The 21,643-nt window shown below is 34.3% G+C and overlaps 1 protein-coding gene across 1 annotated transcript in view; it reads right to left on the reverse strand.

Moving 5' to 3' along the window:
* LOC123309365 overlaps window positions 1–12,422 on the reverse strand; it is a 67,533-nt gene extending 55,111 nt beyond the window's left edge. Inside the window, exon 1 of the mRNA XM_044892446.1 lies at window positions 12,408–12,422. The gene's annotated coding sequence lies outside the window, so the exon portion shown is untranslated. The remainder of the gene's footprint in view (window positions 1–12,407) is intronic.
* Between the last annotated feature and the right edge of the window lie 9,221 nt (window positions 12,423–21,643).

Genomic DNA, 21,643 nt, shown 5'->3' on the forward strand with positions numbered 1-21,643 from the left:
TCGAAAATTTGATATCTTGCTCTTTCAATTTTATTGACGAAAACGTGAGAAAACTTTCCACAATTGTGTGTTTCCCATTCTATTTCTTCAATTTATTCCGAAGCACGCCAGGTTTTCCCATCAAATCTCAGAATTATCGAACTGGAAGTGATATTCCAGGAAGATTAATGCGATGAAAACGATTTTCAATATCTATTATTTGTTACATCATCAGCACCAAATACAGGCAACCAATTGACAATGGAACGCAGCCTATTCAGTTGAAACATTCAATTTATTCCATGAATGAACCGTCTAATCAAGATTCCGTTCTATTCACCTACAACTAACAGCCAGTGGACTTCGAGGTCGAGATATCAAACAGAGAACATTCATCCACGACAGTGTAAGGACGATTTCATAATGGAACAGAATGGAGTGTGAAAAATCGTATGAAATCGAATACCGTCGAACTTCCTAATTGAAAACTTGACTACATAATATGACTGTTTAGACTGAGAAGCAAAATAAAATGCTTACTGGGAAAACTGAAATCTTATCGACAAAAAATGTGTAACAATTTCATCGAGATTTTCATTCAATTCATTATCGATAAATAAATATATTTGACAAAATTCAATGAAACATTCAAAAACTCGACTGGAAATTGATCACTATTGGGATAATTTTGCATGATTTTCATACAATGGATTTAAAATTGCAATAATTTTCTTTAAGAAGTTGACTAATTGGATCCCAAAAATTATATATACTTATATATTCTTCGTTATTCTAAGGGAATCGGCCTCTTTTAGTGAAGAAAACTCTTTATTCTCTTGCCGAGCTTTCGGAATATTTTATTCCATCCTCAGGGCTACTACAAGGTTTTTCAGTCAATACAATGATAAGATTAAATCAGACAACACAAACTTACAGAATTTGAATCTCTATAACTATTGTAAATGATATTTTTGATATAATTCTCCAAAACAGTGTTAACCAGCATGCAGTGTCTATTTAATTGCGTATTAATTTTTTAACCAGCTATGACGTTTGTAAGTGACAATGACAATTTCAGCTTTTCGGTCTTGGTCTTATAAATTTTCAACCAGTCTGATATTTTGCTCTTTTTTCATCGTTCAACAATGTTAGCAATCTCAAAAACATACAAAAACAAAACAAAAAAAAACGAGAAATTACAGAAATAATATAATCTTCCTTTTCTTCTATTCATCTCTAGGTCCTTCATAATATGGTTCTCTATTTGGGCAGGTAAGTAGGTATGTATAAATGTTACTTAAATTATGGGTATCTGACTTTTTGTTAACTACTTCAGTTTCTTTGTTGATGTGAATCATCTCCAGTACTAGTCTTTTGTTGTAATTTGTATGCTTGTCCAGAATTTCAACTTGGTCGAAATCAAACTCATGTTTTCTCTCAATGGAGTGTTTTGCCAAAGCACATCTTTGATTTTCTTTCCTAATGTCGCTTTTATGTAAAGATATCCTATTTTTTAACCATTGCGTTGTCTGTCCCACATATTTTCCTTCACAGTCTTTACATTCCACCTTATAAATTACACTGGATTGTACCATTTTTGGTGTTTGATCTTTCAACTTGCTGTATAGGTTCTTTACGGATTTTAAATTATATTGGGCTATCTTTAGGTTCTCTTCTTTAAAGCAGTTTATGATTTTATTGTTAAGGTTTTTAACGTTTGCTATACTGCCAAACTTCACTTCATCTGTTGGTGCTCTTTCTTGGTTTATTTCTGGTGGAGGAGTTGTATCAACGCTGTTGTCATGATGTGTTGAGTATAATATTTTTGATATTAATCTTGAGGGGTAAGAATTTTCTTCCAAGATCTTTTTTAATTCTTTCTTAGAATTTTCAATATATGTTGGGTGACAAATTCTTTCTATTCTTCTATTCATTTCTTTTATACTATTCAGCTTCATCTCCATTGGATGGTCTGAATGGTAATTTATAAGTTTGTTTGAAGCTGTTGGTTTTTTGTACCAATTTAATTTTATTCTATTCTCTACTCTATGTACTCTAGTGTCTAAGAATGCGACCGATCCATTTTCATCCTCCCTCTCAATTGTGAACTTTAAGTTTGGGTCGTAGCTATTGAAAATCTCCACTACATTCTCAACCTCCGATCCTGGTAGTGCCATAAAGAGATCATCCACAAATTTCTTCAAGATTGCTAATCTATAACTGGGCTTTCCGGTGACTGTGTTCAATAAATCGTCCATATACTTATATATATTATACTCTGTGTTGTCTTCGTCTTGATTTAGCCATTTTAAATTTTCATAATGAGCTGTGCCACCCCTGGAAACCTGACACTAAAGTTCTTCCAAGCATTAGATATAATACACTATTGCAACCTATTATAACTTCTATATCAGCAAAATAAGCATCATAAACTCACTTTTCCGTTCCATTTGGTGAACGAATTAGTATTTGTAATACAATAAATGAGTTACCGCAATTTCGTTGGCGATGAATATTGAATACTTTTCTCAATATATCTTTCATTTTCGCTAATAACAAATTCAGTTTGCAACTACCAATATAAGCTCTGATATTCATCTCCAATCTATATTAATAAAAGAGGATATATGGTTTACTTCAAAATGCTTTATTGTTCAAACGATCGCACCAAATTGGACAATTCTTTTTTTGTTGTGTTTATTATTGTTAGGGCAAGGTTTATATAACAAAATATTCCCAAAAAAAAATTGTACAGAACAGAAAAAAAGGCATTCCTTTTTCTTACGACCAATCGAGCAATCATAGAGTACTTATAGGTTTTCGACAATCACGATGAGTTAGTTATTATTATCTACCCTAGAAATAATTTAAATGGCAAAACTAGGTTTGCCGGGTCAGCTATATAATAATTTCATTTCGTACAAAAGTTACCATAAAAACAATAACTCGTTTTTATATAAATGAATAAATAATTCTTTTTTAACGCACAAGGGTTAGAGATATTGAAAAAATATTCCTAGGCGTGAACTAATAGACAGAAAAACATGATTCACTTGTTTATTGTTTCATAAGTTTTTTCTTCTTTTAGTTTTTGACGACTTCAAGTAACTATTTGGATTATTTTAAACGAATTAAATTAAAAATCATGAAATAGACCTACGTGAAGGTGGTTGGCTAGTTTAGATTAAGATCGTAATATTTGTTGATTTTATATCAGCGGATATTATGTATTAATTTCACTTATTAAATTAACTATTTATATATTCAGGAAAATATACTCGCGAGCTGTATCTTGAAAACGGGGGTGATTTTGAAATATTTATTCCTGCAACCATTATTTTTCGTAATTTGCGAAATAAGAAAAATAGTGTTTTCCAACGCGTTTCACGAAATATTTTTTCTAATCTTGAATAGGATGTGGCTATGAATTCAAATTAAAAGTACCAAAAACGTTTATACAAGATTTCCTCGGAGATTCCTTTAAAATCGTCTAGTGACAGAAATTATTTTCGTGACCAGTTACGAAAAGTAAAATGTTTCAAAACGTTAATTAGTTCAATAAAGTGTCACTTTATGTGTCAAAATTAGGAAAAAATATATATGAAATACTTCTACTGACTTTCATCAAAGAATCAAGTCGCAAATTTATTCATAATATAATCTAGAGGAAATTTTAGGAAATAGTGCAAATATATTACGTAATTATGAAATGAATACCTACTTTTAGTTGCTACTCTGATAATCTTAGATTGAAATGCTTATCTCGATGCTTCGAGTATCTATTGCCGACCATCCACAGAACATTGACATTTGCGAATAAATTTTGACGACCATGAAAAACTGTTTATTCGAGAAATTATATCCATTACCAGCATTCTTCCCTATTGAATATTTGATGAGAATTTTCTTACTTTGGTGGGGAGGGGTTCACACGGTTTTTTTGACTTCATTATAACCCGCATTACATGCAAATAAGATAATTCAACAGGGTGAAACCCCGTCTCACCCTTATGGGAGGTTTTGATGCCTCCATAATGTGAATTGTCGGCAAGCTTACTGATTATGAAGTAGGTATGGATTATTGATTAAGTTCTGGGGAAATAGAACAAATGTTAACCATCTGGTGAAATAAGTCTACTGGAATTTCTAAGTTGTAATATTTCGTGATGTAAACTTGATTCGAATAACTAATAACACTAACTAAACCTTGGTTGCGCTCCAACCTTGAGGAAGCGCCTTGGTGATGATGAAAGGTGTTTCCCGTTGCTATCAAGTTCTGACTTGATTATTTATGAATATACCGAAAAATTGTCAATATCACAATATTTGATTGAGATTGGAATATTGGAAATCATATTGTTGTCGAAATTTAATCAATTATACGTAGTTTCAGACAACATCACATCATTTAAAATAAGAAATAGTCACCCGTTTTATTTAGATTTCATCAATGTAAAAAAAAGTTGAAAAAATTTCGACAAGTAGGCTATGTAGTTTCGAATGTTGATATTCTGTGCTTGAACAAAATATGCTTATCTTCTACTTTACTTTTTTGCAATCTCAAATTAGAGTTTCCGATTTTGCTGGGATCTATGAGGAAATTTTTTTAAAAGTTTTCATTTGGTAGAAAACGCTTTAGAGAATATTGTCATCGAATCATCCACTATTTTCAGTCTTCGAATGATGAGGTGGTACAAGTCGAGAATAAAAAAAACGTTCAGACCCTGAACATCAACCCCTAAAATTATGTGGCGTATATTTTGACGTCCCTGTGATTAAGAATGTATCTGTTGCCATTAAATATGTGATATTTATATTAAACCTACATATTATGGTATTTTCAAGAATATTGTCTGCTATACATACGAACATTTTTCCTGTCTCCTTTTCTACTAACTGTTGTTGCTTTTTTTGCTCTAGTATAACTGATTTTGTTCATTTTCCTCTATAACTTGATCAATTCATTCTGTTATTTATTATATCTATTACGGCTAAAGATAGCTGTGAACATAAACTTAAGATTAGGCGGCAAAAATTAGGTTTAGCTTCGGCTAATGTTAGTTTCTTTTATCTTTAGCCGGCTAAACTTAAGGGTAACCACACCCTATCGGCTAAAAATGTAGGAGCTAATAGAAAAAAAAGTATTGGTAAGGCTTGAGGGGCGCAAATTTTCGACAATTAAAAAAATTTTCGACAATTAAAAAATATAAAGAAATAGAAATATAATGAAACTATTAATACAATGCATTTTTTGTGTGAATTTAAAATTTTTTCAATAGCAGAAAAGCAATCTGTTAAGCAGTTGAGAAATTGAGAATGAACATATATATTTGTTTCTACTGTGTCTCAACGCATTTTTATTAGCGAATTTAAAAATCTAAACGCCTGTTGACAAAATTTGAGACGACCATGCTATTTTGAGTCTTTGAGTGTGAGGGAAAACTGTAGAGTAGTGAAGAGCAGAGATGGTTATCTTTCATCTTGTTATTATTCATAATTTGCAAGGGAATTGAACGAGCGAAAGGAGAGAATGACGGCAAGAATGATGCTGCGAACTTCTTCATCAAAATATCAAAGGTCAAATTCTGGAGAAATAAAAATAGCAGTACCCAATTTTGTTTGTAGCTAACCGGACTATTTCGCTGATAAGCCTCACGATGACACTTGAATCCTCGGGGATTCAAGAGTGGCGACAAGCCGTAATTTAGAATCCGTATGTTCAATGACTTGGGAAGAAATTTTTAACAAAATCAGCTAGAAAAAGTGTTTTAAACTATTTTCATGTTCATAGTTTTTTTTTGTTCTATTTTTGCAAAAGTATTAAGGTTGAAAGGAAATTGCAACATTAGAAACTATCGTTTCTATTTCGTAGAGAATTTTTTCATAAACCATTGAATGGTAGGGGAAATATACTTTTGTTCATAGGAAAATTACTCAATAGCTGAACTTTATTTCCTTGTGAGGACATATTCTGGTTTTTCACAGGACAATTGACTATCCATGTTCTTATTGTCCTGTGGAAAACTGTACATCTAATTTCTGTTAAATTTTGTATGTGAACTGATTTAAAAAAACTAATCTCCTAAACATATGGAAATAACTCATAAAATGTTAAATAGAAAACCGATGGTTGTTATGTAACAAAACCTCAATACAATAGCATTCGACGCTATTTCACATATCTAATATATAAAATTCTCGTGTGACAGTTTTCGTTGCCATACTCCTCCGAAACGGCTTGACCGATTTTGATGAATTTTTTTGTGCTTATCCGGTATCTATGAGAATCGGCCTACATCTATTTTTCATCCCCCTAAATGTTAGGGGTAGTCCACCCCTAAATTTTTTTAGGAAATTATTTATATGGCAAAACAAAGTTTGCCGGGTCAGCTAGTTTGAATTCTAAAAATTGAAACAAAAACGTGGCCGCTTACGTTCGTCTTCTCCCATCCGACCATTCAAAAGATATTAGCCCTCCGCGCATCCATCGAATACATTTTTAGCCGTTTCGTTTTGGGTAATGTGCACATTAGCCGGCTAAAGATGAAATTTCAAGACGCAGATAAACATTTTATCAAACTTAAGTTAAGTTAAGTTAAGCCGGCTAATCTTAAGTTTATGCTCACATCTATCTTTAGCCGTAATATATCAACCATATCTTCTTATGAGAGGAGAGTTATTCAACAAAGAACCATTTTCGGCTCAAAAAGTTTCTCTAAAAGTGAGTTTATACAGCAAAAAAAAAAGAGAATTAAAATAAAACAAAATAAGAAGGCCCCATTGACAGATAGCGATCAAATAGTGGGGTGAAGGCGATCACTTGATCGCCATGAACCTAAAGGGCTTTCCTATTTGTTTTACTTTATTCGCTGTATAAACACACCTTTAATCAATGGTGTGATTCTCTAAATTCTCGTATTCCCTTTCCACACGACTAATATTCATGGCAGCTGTTTTCCTTTTGCACTCCACCTAATCGAATAATTCCACAATACAGCACGTCAGCCGCGAATGGGAAAACTCCGCGTTCCACGATAAAAAAAAACTGATTTAGCTCTAACCTTACGCCCACGAAACGTTATCACAAAGCGTATAAAACGGAGGCAACTTCACAGAGAGGCTCTATCAATTCAAGTTAAACTCTTCCCCGTATCGCGGTGACCTCAATTACCAAGAAGCATATTTTCTTTGCCGTTCGAGGAAGCTTTTCCTCCCGAGAAATCCCCCTTTCATTTCCATGAAATGAATCGCCTATCCCTGTTGACATGGTTAAATTATCCGTATTCAGGCCGCAGGAATGAAGCGGCAAGTGGGTCAGTGGAGCGTGGATTAGGTAACGCAAATCTTCGATATACAGACTGTAACTGAACATTATAAATAATGACGGTCTGGGGTTATTTGAGGAGGCGATTGATATTTGTCTTAATCGGCAATCAAGATAACGAAGCAATTAATGTGTAGAAACGCTTGGCCCAGTTGTTTCCAGGTTCTGAACTGTTTCTTGGTCGAACAGATTCTTTCGAACATGATATCCCATCGATCGTTCACTCAACGACTCGTATAACAGATGAAGGATGTCCAAAAACAGCGAAACAGTCACAGAGCAGAAGCAGCTTTTCTGTGATTTGAATCCGCATCTACACGTCAGTTTTAGCTCAAAAACAGTGGGCAATATACTGCCGGGAGAAAAATATAATCCCTATAATATTCAACTGATTTATGAGCTTTTTGAGGCTGATTATGATTGCCGATTAGAATTTTGTGATAGCATGGTTTTTGGCCCATTTTTTTTTGCAGAAAATCTAACAGAAGAATTCTATTATGAGATTTGACGTTTTTTCATGCTGTTACCGACACTCCCCGTTTCATTTCATAATAACAACGATAAAATTACAATAAATGAGGATATTTGGTTGGTGCAAGATGAGTCACCACCGCATACCGATACGTTTTCTGTCTCGTTCCCTGGTAGATGGCTAAGTAGAAGAGGACCCCACTCAGTGGCCATCTCGATCACCTGATTCAACATAATTTGATTTTCTATGGGTATGAATAAAAATTGAGTTTATGCGTCAAGACCCACTTGAACGATGGAAGAATTGGGTTGTTTGGTTAGTGCAAGGTCAAGTCGCTTATGTTCAAGTTGAACATCTCGTTGAACATTTAATTAACTGAATGAAAACCTATGAATAACATGTTCATTGATTTCTGTAATTGGGATTTTTTTTCAGATACGGTAGTTCGTCAATTTCTACCCTACAAAAACGGCATGAGTGCCAACCTCACTTTCGTTACAATCACGTAAACCTACACATCTGCTAAGAAAATTTCGTGGTGATTTAAAACCGCGGTATGATTATGGAGAGTAGAGAGAAGGAGAACGGAGAACGATCGCTGTACTAAAAATATGTCCCCGAAAACGGGGAACGTAGGCTAGGAGTCGCTGCGATCGCTACGTTTATCGATAAGGGGTGGGGATTTTAGCGTCAATTTTAAATGAACAGCCTTAATTTTATTTTAGGTTATGTGCCATCGTGGTTTATATTAAATATGAGTTCTCTGAATTATATGCAATGAAATACAAGTCATATTATAAAGGCGACTATGTTATGAGCTTTATTCATTCATAATGAATGACGAAATCACTGATCAAAAAAATTTTACCTACGTTTGTTTATCATTGTTTATTGAAAACAGGTATGTTAGTTGGTTTACTGCGACTTAATGTAATCTTCAAAATTATTTAAATTCGCAGTGAGGAGTATTACACACCAAGATAACAAAAGGTAGCAATCTCAGAATTAAAACTTAGGTATTAGAGTAGATTTTGTTTCCAATACTCAGCTGAGAATATCTACTTCTGAACCATGTAGTTTTATTGGTTAGATATTCTTATTCAGAAGAGTCCACTTCTCACGAGGGATGACAATTTCGATTTCTTTCATAATGAATCCATCATCTTTTTGATATCTTCATAGCAAAAGCACTCTTGACACACAAATTGATTCCTGATTCCGAGTCGATTCTCGAAGTAAGGTTTTTTCCAATTTTCTCTCAAAAATGCACTCGGAAATTTTATTCTCCTTTTCTTTCCGATGCCAAAAAACACTCTTACACTAGCGCACTCTTCCACATTTCACCATGGTTGTTCTCTTATCAAAAATTGAAAACAATAATATTCTAATCATCTGTCACCAGGAAGACAATACACTCAGCCAACTACAATTAGTTTAAATCAAAATTTCGCCATCCCGTGATGGCCAGCGCGCCTGTTGGCAAAAACATGAACTACCCTTTTGGTACATATTTTAGGGGACAAAAAATCTATGGTCTCAAAGCAGCGATCGTTCTCCTTCTCTCTACTCTCCATAGGTATGATAGAGAATTGACAAAATCGACTCGTACAATTTGTGATCATAAAAATGTCATAGATGGTTTGTTTGACCCTCAAGTGACGTCATTTTGAAATGCCCTATTTGTGAGAAAGAAAAGTCAGGTGGGTCATTTTTCTGTGATATTTAATTTGTTTTTATTTGCATTTGGTAAACGTTCAAAATCTCAATTATTTTAAGCTTTTTTTCGGTCGTTTCTCATAGATCAACAAAAAAGCTCCAGAATAGCTATTTTACTGCTTTTTTTCCTTCTCGGCTTCTTTTCTTCTTCCGCTCTTTTTTTACCTTTTCCTCTTCCTATTTTTTCTGGGGGAGTGCTGCCCCCCTCACCCCCTCCTATTTTCGCCTATGAAAAGTGCTCGAAAAATGCAATGCCATGTCTCACGGCGAGTATATAGGCTAATGAGTGATAGGTTTTAAGGCAATAACAGACAGCAGTTTCGATAAGAGAACATAATCCATCCACTTCAACATCCACTGTTCTGCAAGTGATCTAAGAGTTTTATCATAAGCTCGATACATCAAGGTTAGCCAACTGCATAATCTCTTCCATTGCAATCGGATACTCAATGTATGTGCGTGAATACCGAATGAACAATGACTCCATTAGAATGCTGCTTGATATGAATAATGCTAGGAGGCAGGTAACAAAGAAAACCGGGTAATAACTGAAGAATAGCAATTTGGAAAAGCGAGTTTAATTAGAGAGTAAACATCTGGATTTCACCATAACGCCCGTGACTGCGATGAGGTAACTCGAACGGAAAAGCTAATAAGGTAAAAAATGTTCAAGAACAAAGCGGCAACATTTGGGACGTTCGCGACCTTCTTAACTCGAACGATCGAGCTGCGCAGGCGCGCTCAGTGAAAGTGGTTTAAGCGACCGTATCAGGCGAAGCAACGAGCAACGAGATTATGTAAAGAACAGTGCGCCTTGAAGCGATAGCCGATTAATTAAGTAGAAAATGAGCGTTATCTGGCATGAATTATGTCACTTCGTTTTATTTCACTTTTTTCTTGATACACAGTGTCTGGAAGAAAGAAAATGACTATCATACACGCTTTTGCTTCTAAAAAGCTTATATTTCGAACATTCAACCCCTTATTAAGTGTGAAAATTTAGCATCGTCATCGTCAGATTTTTTGACTGAGTATATTCCAACATTAAAGCAGTGCCTAAAAATGCTTTGACTAGCACTAATTCAGTAGTTGGAAAATATTGTCAAAATATTATGTGGCCTTTCTACGACTACTTCGTAGTTTAGCAATATCAGTGATGCTTTTTGTCTTCACAAATAATTTGAAGATGAAGAAGGGCAAAATTGTTCGAAACCTAACACCTATCCACTTCTTCTTCAGTTTCCGGATAGTCCGTCCAAGGAATGGATTCTAATCTATTCTAATCCCATTCTTGTGCCACGTTTTATAGTTTCCCCCTTGCCGAGTTAATCAACTGCACCGTTTTTCAAACAATTCCTACCATTTTTATTCCCTTCCCGGAGCAACCGGCCGATAAATTCAACCGTAAACAACCCCACACTTTCCGAGTTATAAAGGAGTCCTTTTAAATCTCTCGCAGGAAACAGAAGATCTATTATAATGTGGAGTGGGTATGTTCGGATTCATCCTGTGGCAGATTAAGAAGAAAAAAAATGTTTCTTTGTACGTTATCTTTGTCCTGAAAGTTTTCTGGGTCCAATCAGTGACTGTATTGCATGCTGAAATAGTAATTGTAATTTTCAAGTTAATATTAGGTACCTACTGATATGAATTTCGGAATAAAGATTTTCATTTAATTGATGAATCATTTTCGAACATGAGATATCACCCACGTCTTCCAGTTTTCTCATTTTGACCATTACGTACCATTAAAATACCAAAAATTCAAAGAACCCAACTCTTGAAACTTTGTTGAACGCTATCTTAAGAACATTCGAAAGTTTTGTAAAATAAAGGTATTTTTCATATTTGCTCGTTTTGCCGATTTCTAGTAATTTGATGTTCAAAAATTGAAAATTATCTATGAAATTTGAAAAATTGGGTACTTTGGCTGAATACAACTCAAGAAAGATCCACAGATGTGTAGTGTCACAGATTAAGCTAGTTATTCTGGAGGTAATTTTGTTTTTCCAGAGTTGGCACAGCTCATTATGAAAACTTAAAATGGCTATATCTTTTTGCAGGGCGGAGTCGGAAAAAATGGTATAAGAAAAAAGTGTTTCTTTTGACCTCAATAATCTATTGTTAAAATATGAGTAAAATGTGTAAAATCTATAGCATAAAATTCATTTCTTCAGTATTTACTTTTTTTGCGGAAAAATAGTCAATTTTTATTTTGAACTAGCTGACCCATCACACGTCCTGTCACAGTGAGGGAATATTTAGTAAGGAGAAGTAAAATGAAAGATAAAAAGATTAAATTTGTAAGTGATAGTATGAAAAAAGAAAAAGTTTTCAATCTAAACTTTTTATAAAAAAAATTTATATATAGATATTTATACATAAAATATCAGGTAACCTACATTGACTTTCTCATTTGCAGTGCCTTTGATGTTTTGTTCTGTCTGTTGCGTACACAAATGAAGTTTGTCAACACAGGCACAGTATTTCACTTTTCAACTTCCCACCATTCCACTATCATTTTAGGAAAGTAAAGAAATTCGTCCTGCGAACTGGACGAATAAATGAAAATTCACCTGTTCGAGAATTTTTTTACAACATAGAAAATAGATATGAATTTTGTATAGTCATAATATAACCATAAAACACAAACAGTTTAGCTTCGAGTGAGCTTAGGATTCATGAAAGCCTTTTATTTTTGGCATAGTCGTTTGAATAGTAAAGGCGTGAAATAATAGGAGTACTTTGAAAATGAGTATTGAAATTTTCTTGAAAACTGTTTCAACAAAATCACGAATATCTTTAAGATGTCGATGATTGACTGAGCATTTTTTATTGAACGAGAAATACCCTTTCTTCAGAAAAATCACAGAAAATATGTGTACAATAAACTTACTGATTTTGCTAATTACTCACTCTAACAATGTTTCATTTATTTTCTTTCACTCCTGCGCTACAGATGAGAATTTTTTGTCCATATAGGTACCTGAAAAAAAAAATTGAATATAACAATACAGTTTTGATCTCGGTTTTGATAGTGCATATACAAACAGAAGAGTTATAATTAGGTCAGTTTTTCGTAAGCAATTACAAGAGAAAATGCATCATCTCGCCGCAGTCAAAATAATCTATTTTCTTTTCAGAAATGGGGCGGTCTTTTAAGCTGTTTATTCAATCAACTCATACCATTTAAAAAAGAAATCTTGTACCGAAAGTTTATGAGCTAACCATATATTTACCTATTTTTGGCCATTTCACTAATCCTGCAATTATTGTCAGTACTAATCTGATGATATCGAGTTCAGATTATATTAATAACTGCGTTGAAGTCGCCCGGAAGCTCATTTGCTCTGAAATCCTTATATTTTTTCTGTGATGAAATAATTTTCCAATTTTGCACTGACTTCAAACAAATAGCAACAGTTTTTTATAACTTGTTTGTTGAATGAGTTCATTTTAAAGGGCTAACCCAACTTTGAGAGTCTTCAACATGAAAACAAACGTCAATAGGGTTGACTTAAATTGTGTGACATTATCAATCGTCATAAAAAATGTGGAAATAGTTCATTCGTAACTTAAACTATATTATATATACATGTATACGTCTCTAGAGATCTCCACTGTCGCCAACCTAATTGTTTTTTCGTCAGCAACCCCCCCATTACAAACACTAACTAACGCATTAATATTCGATTTGAATTTGACACCCCTCTGGTGGATATTGAACCTCCCTAAGAGGGCGGAGACCCGTTTTATGAATGAGGGTTCCGATCTATTCATTAAAGCCCGGCGAAATCTTTTGTCAGGACTATTTGGTCTGACAAATTCAGCCACAAGTGTTTATTCGCTCTGGGTTCCGTGCCTTCTCTTGGGAGTTTAGGTTCGCAAATTCTTCAGAGAAGAGGCGATATGTAAATGAACATCTGCAAGAAAACCGGGTGATATGCCACTAGTTTTATTAGAAATTAATGAAGTGTACCAAAGGATTTCACAACATCGTCAATCGAATAAAGGAAACATATTGCAATGAAAAATTAATAGGGAATACATTTCAACAGTTTCCCAAAAATGAAAAATAAAAATGGGTATTTAAAATTTAAAGCGTTTCATTTCTATTGCACAAGTTGGCAACATCGACTGAAATATGCGTTGATAATAAAGGACAACAAATACACTATTTTGATGAGATGGACAAAGATGGCTGTCTATGGAGTCTGCGAGGAAGGTCGTAAAATTTTATGGGATTTTTATGGCCGGTTGCTGTTGAGGATCGCCACTGAGTACGCGCCTTATGATGGCTGTAAACCAAAAGCTGTTATTTTATAAACAAGCCATTGTTCTTTTTATTTTCTAGTATGCGCTGTTGCCAAATCGTAAACTAGGAACGAAACGATTCAAATTTTAAATCCTCATATTTGAAGAATGATTTTGAATAGTTTCCGCCGTGCATTTGAAAAATTCGTGAATGAAACTCATAATTATTCAGTTTAAACTTGCATATGCTGTGATAACCCAAATTGAGGAGAATTCCCCATTGTAAGACAACAAGAAGTAACAAAAAAAAATATGAATACCTATTCACATTTCATATGATAATGATAGACGAATGCCTCAAATTCAATTCCAAAAAAAAAACATTGACGTCAGGACCTTGTAATGTAAGCAAAATTCTGGATATTCGAATTTTGAGTCAGTCTACCCAGATAAGATTATCAACAGTTTTAATCATAAGATAAAGCTAGGATGAATATTTCCACTAGCGAATAATTAATGTCAATAACTGGAATAGTTAACTCACGGAAGTTTCTGAAGTAATTTCGATACAAATTTCAACGTAGCCATTACCTAGGAAACCGTTAATCCTTATATATTATGTTTGCGGAAGCCTACTGAAACTATAGGAAGTTGTTTTATACTCAAACGAGTACTCAAACAACGGCGTTGTAAAACGAGTTAGGAATTTAAAATTCGCAATACTCTCGGCAATACCGTTTTACTGATATAAGTTTATTACCAGTAATTAGTTCATCAATCTTGTCCATTATTGTAGTCGAGTGTTTATTGATGAATTGAATGTTGTGCAGTAGCAGAGTTCATCATACGCTAATCCATACAGTGTGTCAATTTGAAAAGGAGATACTCCTAATATCTCAGCCTCCATGGCAAGATCAGAAAAAAAGCAAAAAAGGGTAAACTTTTGTTCGTAGGGGTACATTTTATTTGGTTGATTCCAATCAATTTGGAAAGAAAAATCTCAAATGGGAAGGGGGTTGGGTGACACCTTGTTTTAAAGGTAATTTGATTGCCTTTTCAAATCAAAAATGCCTTACACTTGGCATTTTTTGTTGTTAAAAGAAGAACGTAGAATATTTACCATGGTATCAAGAGTATTCTTATACATTCTTCTACACCTCTGGGCTATGTTTTATGTTTTATATACAACCGACTTTAAAAATCCCCGGAAGAAAAATCTAGAGCTGCCAAGTCTGGGGAGCTTGATGCAAATTGTATAAAATATCTCCCTACAAACGAAAGTTTACCTGTGTCTGATTTTGTATGGGGGCCGAGATTTTAAGGGTGGTAACTTTCCAAATTGACAAACTGTATATTGATTCTGAATACTTTGAATTCACAGGCCATTATAAAGCAATCAAGAATGACTGAAATGTTGAATATTAACAGGATGGCAGATAATTTATGAAAATGAATAATTGAACTAGAATCTGAATCAAATGAATTTTACTAGGATGAGTAATTCAACCACTACACGTGTTTCACTTTTAAAGAGCATTTTGAGGTGGGTTTACACAGGTATAGGTACAGTCTAAAATGCTTTCGAAAAGTAACGAATAAATTCATTATTGTTAAAACTGGGAGGTTTTCGAAGAAATCCTCTTACACGTTGATTTAGGCACTTTTTGACATAAGACCCTGTGATGTAATCGTTATTCTAGATAAGACGGCATCAACAGTTTTTTTTAATGGCGCACACAATTTCGACCATGCCAATTGTCAACATTGTCAAAAACTATGTGTTGTCTAACGGTTTGCCTTAGTGGCCGAAAATGTTTTGTATTACTGTCAGATAAACACTTGAGATCGAATACGCATCAAATATTGGTCATATGTCAAAAAGTGCATTTGTTTAAAACAAAACCGCATCAGAGGATTTTTTCGAAAAACTCCCACTTTCACTGTTTATGCTTTTGTGATAGTGAAACAAATGTAGTATGGTTTAATTACTTATCCTAGTGAAAAATCATGTAATTTAGTTTCTTTTAAAAAAATAAACAGAAACAATTCAAGTTTGTTTACATTCCGGAAACACTATGTGTGAAGAGGAATTTATTTAGAGCAGTCTTCTTCAGTGTGAAAAGTACCGACCAAAGGAATTTGGTGAATTCAAATTGTTAAGTTCATTAAAGTGTTTGACAGCGAATATGACCAGAAAGATCGCAATAAACGAAACGAAAACGTGAACAGTGGATTAAAACTAGTAATTGGCCCAGTTTTTACAGACAATCGATAGTTGTTTATGTACAACAAGAAACGAAAAGCCAAAGCTGACGTGAAAATATTGTGAAGGTGCTTAGCGTGGGTGGGAGGGAAGCAGGATGGATCATCTGCTCTAATCGTTTCCGGTCTATTGAGAAAGAGATCGTGGGCGCGGATTGCACGACGCACGTTTTATTCAAAACGTGATGAAAATCATCGGGGAAACATTGTGGCAATCATTTCAGATACGCATAATGAAACACCTTCTGAATGTGTGGCTACTGTGAAAGAATAGAGACTACTCTGGAATATTCTTGTAAAATGTGGATATTCAGAAATACAAGTTTGAAACTAGGACAACGAAATGAGCGACACCTGAAGTAGTGAGCATTAGTTGAGATGTAAAATTCACCACTCTATGGCGATGTTCAGCGCAGCCGTAACTGTTTATTGAAATCATTCACATGATAATGAATAAGAACTTGTAAATTGTCCATATTTGATCACTGTTTGTTTTCAATGTATTCATGAATATTTATTTATTTAAATATATTACATCCGACAGCCATGAGACTATTTACGCCATCTTAGCGATATCGTTTTCAAAAGTTGAGGACAGAAAATATATTTTCAACTGATTTCTGTATTTTTTGGAGAAATTTTGATTGTGAGCCAACATCATTTCAATTGACCTTATTCGACTCAAAACATAATGAACTTGGCGTTATTGCTCCAAAGATCCCTTAATTTCAGGAGACACAGCCCATTTAGTTGACACTCATCAACGATTTCGTTGTCACCAACGTTTAGGGAACACTTATAACGGTCTAAATATTTTTGCAAAAGTTGAGCGCCATCTACCGGATAATTATACAAACAATTACATATATACAGATTTTTATCGTTTTTATTTTTTTGGTGATAATATCCTCATGAAATTTTGGTTAAGTAGCTTTCATCTCCATTAAGAGTTTTTTGAGTTTTTCAGATGCTTAGAACTTCCAAACCATCCCGCGCATTTTGCCCATCAACGATCCTAGTTCCTGAATCTTTTCTTTCGGTAGTTAGAATTGACGGATGGGCAGAATGGGGAATTCTCCTCAATTTGGTTCATCACAGCCTATGCAAGTTTAAATTGAATAATTCTGAGTTTCATTCATGAATTTTTCAAATGCACTGCGGAAACTATTCAAAATCATTCTTCAAATGTGAGGTTTTAAAATTTAAATCGCTTTGTTTCTAGTTTACGATTTGGCAACAGCGTCTACTAGAAATAAAAAGAACAATGGCTTGTTTATAAAATAACAGCTGTTGATGTACAGCCATCATAAGGCGCGTACTCACTGGCGAGCTTCAACAGCAACCGGCCATAAAAATCCCATAAAATTTTACGACCTTCCTCGTTCGTCGTAGACTTCATAGACAGCAATCTTTGTCTATCAAGATAGTGTATTTGTTGTCCTTTATTATCAACGCATATTTCAGTCGATGTTGCCAACTTGTGCAATAGAAATGAAACGATTCAAATTTTGAATTTTTATTTTTCATTTCATTTCAAGTACCTACTTTGTACAAAATAATTTTTTTTGGGAAACGGTTGAAATGGTTATTTCAAAAATGTGACGTTTCAAAGATATTTCATAAAACATACATCATTTTCGTCAGAAGTAGTATTCCCTATTGAATTTTCCACGGTCCTGCATCAATGATTTCCACCCACGCGTTTTAGACCATTTTTGGCTCAAAATTCTAAATATATAGACGTTCGAGCAGAATGACAATGCCACAGAAGCCTGCCAAGATATCACGAAAAAATATTTCAAAATTCGAGCTGAAACCAATTCGTTGAGCGTCTGTTTTTCATTAAGTATCCAATGGACGCCTCGCGTCATGACGGATTCTACGCGTATCGAAACAAATGAAAACATAAAGCGCAAACATGGGCGAATATAAACATTGCTTTCGCTCAATTCCGATTAAAGCAGCGGTGGGGAAACACACGTATTTTGTGACTAATCTCCGAAAGCTATTGTTTTAATTTCGTTAGGTTGGCGGACTGCCAGAATAGTAATGTCAGCCAGAAGTTCAGACTTTCATGCCGAACAAATTAGTGGGTTCTTGCTTTGCGTTCCTCCCGCTTAAATATTCAGAAAGTTTTTCGTAGCTGTGTTAGTTATATCCGAGAATTTGGTAGCCGTCTTATTTCCTACATAATTAGGAATAAATCCCTGGGAGGTTATTGGATGCAGCCTGGTTTCATGCTTTTTGTTCCCACTCATTCTTGTCTCTATTTTCTTTTCGAGTATGACAAGAGGGGGATCTCGGATATTCGCTGTTGTACTTCGTTTTATGATTGTGATAGTATGTACGTAAACAGAATCGTACGTTACATCGCAGACAGTAATGTCTCTATTTATATGTAAAGACAAAGATCTCCGTTTCCCTTTCCAATTGCTAGTTGAATGATGAACGATTCATATTTCTGCTAACAGATGACATCGGGATTCTTCTGTTGAAGACAGACCGTTAAAGTTCGATGTCTTTCTGCATTATGTGTCTTTTCCTTTCACCCGAAATTCGATATTTTCAGGAAAGAGATTTATATACAAACATGGAGTAGGCTTAAGTAAGTCTAATCAGGTTAAGCTGTTAGCTTAGCGTTAAGCTTGCAAAATCCGCGATTTCTTCAACAATTGAAAAACAGAACAAAATTTCATAATGGTAATAAATAATCTTTTATTTCTGAACCAAACTAGTAGTGGTAGAGTTGTCAAAAATTATATTTTTCTCCCAATGTATAATTCTGTCGGAATTCTGAATTGTAAATCGGAATTCTGAGACTCAAGTCAGATTTCTTAGATGTTAGTCGAAATTCTGAATTGCAAGTCGGAATTCTGAAATGCTAGTCAGAATTCTATGTTGGAAGTCGGAATGTTGTAGTACAAGTAGGAATTCTGAACTGCATGCCTGAATTCTGTGACATTAGTCAGAATTCTGAGATACAAGTCAGAATTCTGAGATACAAGTCAGAATTCTGAGACACAAGTCAGAATTCTGAGATACAAGTCAGAATTCTGAGATACAAGTCAGAATTCTGAGACACAAGTCAGAATTCTGAGATACATATAAGAATTCTGAATTGCAAGTCAGAATTCTGAGATACATATAAGAATTCTGAATTGCAAGTCGGAATTATGAAATGCAAGTCAGAATGATGGAACATACGTTGCAGAACATACGTTGCATTTAGCGGTTAATTTTTGTTGATCTGATGGCTCGTTCACGTGCGTGATTTGAAAGCAATGTCTGAACACTAGTATATCTGAATTCTGGTATACGACTGTAGAATATCACTGTAGTTTAAGCCAAGGAAAAAATACAATGTAATTATTCCGATCGGATGGGACACAACAAATGTCATTCTCCTCCTACAAATTCATTCCAAAATTAAAATTCTAACTCTTGTTTTAAAATTTCGACCTGCAACTCAGCATTCTGACTTATGACTCAGAATTGCGACTCGCAAGTCAGAATTATGCATTTGAAATTAAATATATTTGTGTTGTATTTCACATTTGGTTTCACATTCACCGTATCAATGACTGGCAGCCAAGCGCTTTATACTGAAGAAGTACAACAGGGGTCTCTTGTGTTGATATTCTTTTTAGATCTAGAAAGCTTCCATATTCATTCTAGGATCGTACTGCACATTCTGTTTATAAATATTGTTTAAAATCTCAGTTTTCGATTATATTTTCTGTGCAACATGAGATAAAACTTTATTGAATAAATAAATTGCCGCATCAGATTCCCTAACCAAAAGAAGACGAAGTTAATAACTCATGGATATGAAACTTCTTTTCATCGACTTCGAAATTCCACGCTATTATTCATCAGAGTGTTCAGAAGTTTGACATTTGGCCGGAATAAATATAGTCCCGAACAAATAATAACTTTCTGAACGCATCCGCGTTCCAGCGGGCATAGAACTACTCGCGAGTTTTCATTTATTTCTTGCACACATCGAATTATATGTTCACGGGCCGATGAGCATAGAAATAAATCGCCGCCGATCTTTGTGCAAACATCGATGTTTAATTCAACAGTCGATTCAACGATTCTTGTTGGTCACATCCGAGGAGATCCATCTTTTTCATCCGCAAACCTCTTCGTGAGGTCCAATTGTTCGTATTCGTCGAAGGCGGAGTAAAAACGGGTGAAAAGTACGGTTTATGGATGGCAGAGCCGTGTTTTCCGGTTTTTTTCAGCGACTGTTATGAGTATAACGGTTCGGGTAATCTCGTGTATGTAGGTGAGCCCCCGGTAGAGTGTGGTCTCCGATTCTATTTCAAGGAAATTGGTTTGCATGATGGCTGGAAGTAAATGGGGAACTGTTAAATTATTTCAACGATTTTTCAATGGCGCTTATAGAGGGTGAATCTTTGACTCGTACAAATATTTCAACAGTAGATTCTTGAGGTCAAAAGAAACACTTTCTTTCTTTACCATTTTTATCGAATCGGCTCGGTTGAAAAGATACAGGCTGTTGAAAAACCACAAAAAAAAATTATCTCACAAACGGTTTAATCGAATGAAATAAATTTCGGAATATAGTTTTTCATTTATTCGATTAATCTTTTTCAAATACAAGATATCACCCACGTGTTCCAGTTTTCTCATTATGACCATTATGTACCATAAAAATTTCAAAGAACCCAACTCTTGAAACTAAGTTGGACTATCTAATGAATATTTTAAATTTTAACGTTTTGTAAAATAAAAGTATTCTTCATATTTTCTGGTATAATGCGCCGTTTTCGAGTAATTTGATGTACAAACATAAAAAATTTGACCGAATGCAACTCCTTTCAAAAGATCCAGAGATCTGTAATGTCACAGATTTAGCTAGTTATTCTGAAGCTAATTTTTTTTTGGGTTGGCACAGCTCATTATGAAAACTTAAAATGGCTATATCTTTTTACAAGGCCGAATCGGAAAAAATGGTATACGAAAAAAGTGCTTCATTTGACCTCAAGAATCAAGTGTTAAAATATTTATAATAGTCAAAGACTCACTCTGTATATCTGACCTTAATTTTGGTGATTGAATTTGCGGGGAAATTCGATCACAGGTGATAGGTTGATGACCCCATAAAGATCTGCGGTGTGATATGTGAAGCATACAGGGTGATTCATAACTATTGGGACATAGGCTAAGGGTAGATTGTTTGGAGCAAAATATGGCGATAGGACCAAATATACCTCAATAAAATATTGCTGTGAAAAAAGATAGAGGGCGTTAAAGTTAAATTTTTTATAAGTGGACAGAATAATATTTTCTTCGAAGTCCTTTATTAAATGAATTAAAAAGGCATAGAAGTCGGAGGAGGCCACGTAGAACATTCAATTTAAATTTATTCTGTTCATGTTACATTGTTTTTAATTATGCTTTATCGTCGAAATAAATAAATAAAATAAATAAATCGTTACTTCAAATCCCCTTCCGATGCTCTGAACTGTTCAATTGTGTTTTTCTTGAAAACGGATGAAAAAATATACAGTGAAATTATTAGCAAAAAACGAAAAAAAAATTCAACTTTAACACCCTCTATCTTTTTCCAAAGCAATATTTTATTGAGGTATATTTGGTCCTATCGC

The sequence above is a fragment of the Coccinella septempunctata genome, chromosome 3, assembly GCF_907165205.1.
Source record: "Coccinella septempunctata chromosome 3, icCocSept1.1, whole genome shotgun sequence".
NCBI classification, from domain to species: Eukaryota; Metazoa; Arthropoda; class Insecta; order Coleoptera; family Coccinellidae; genus Coccinella; species Coccinella septempunctata.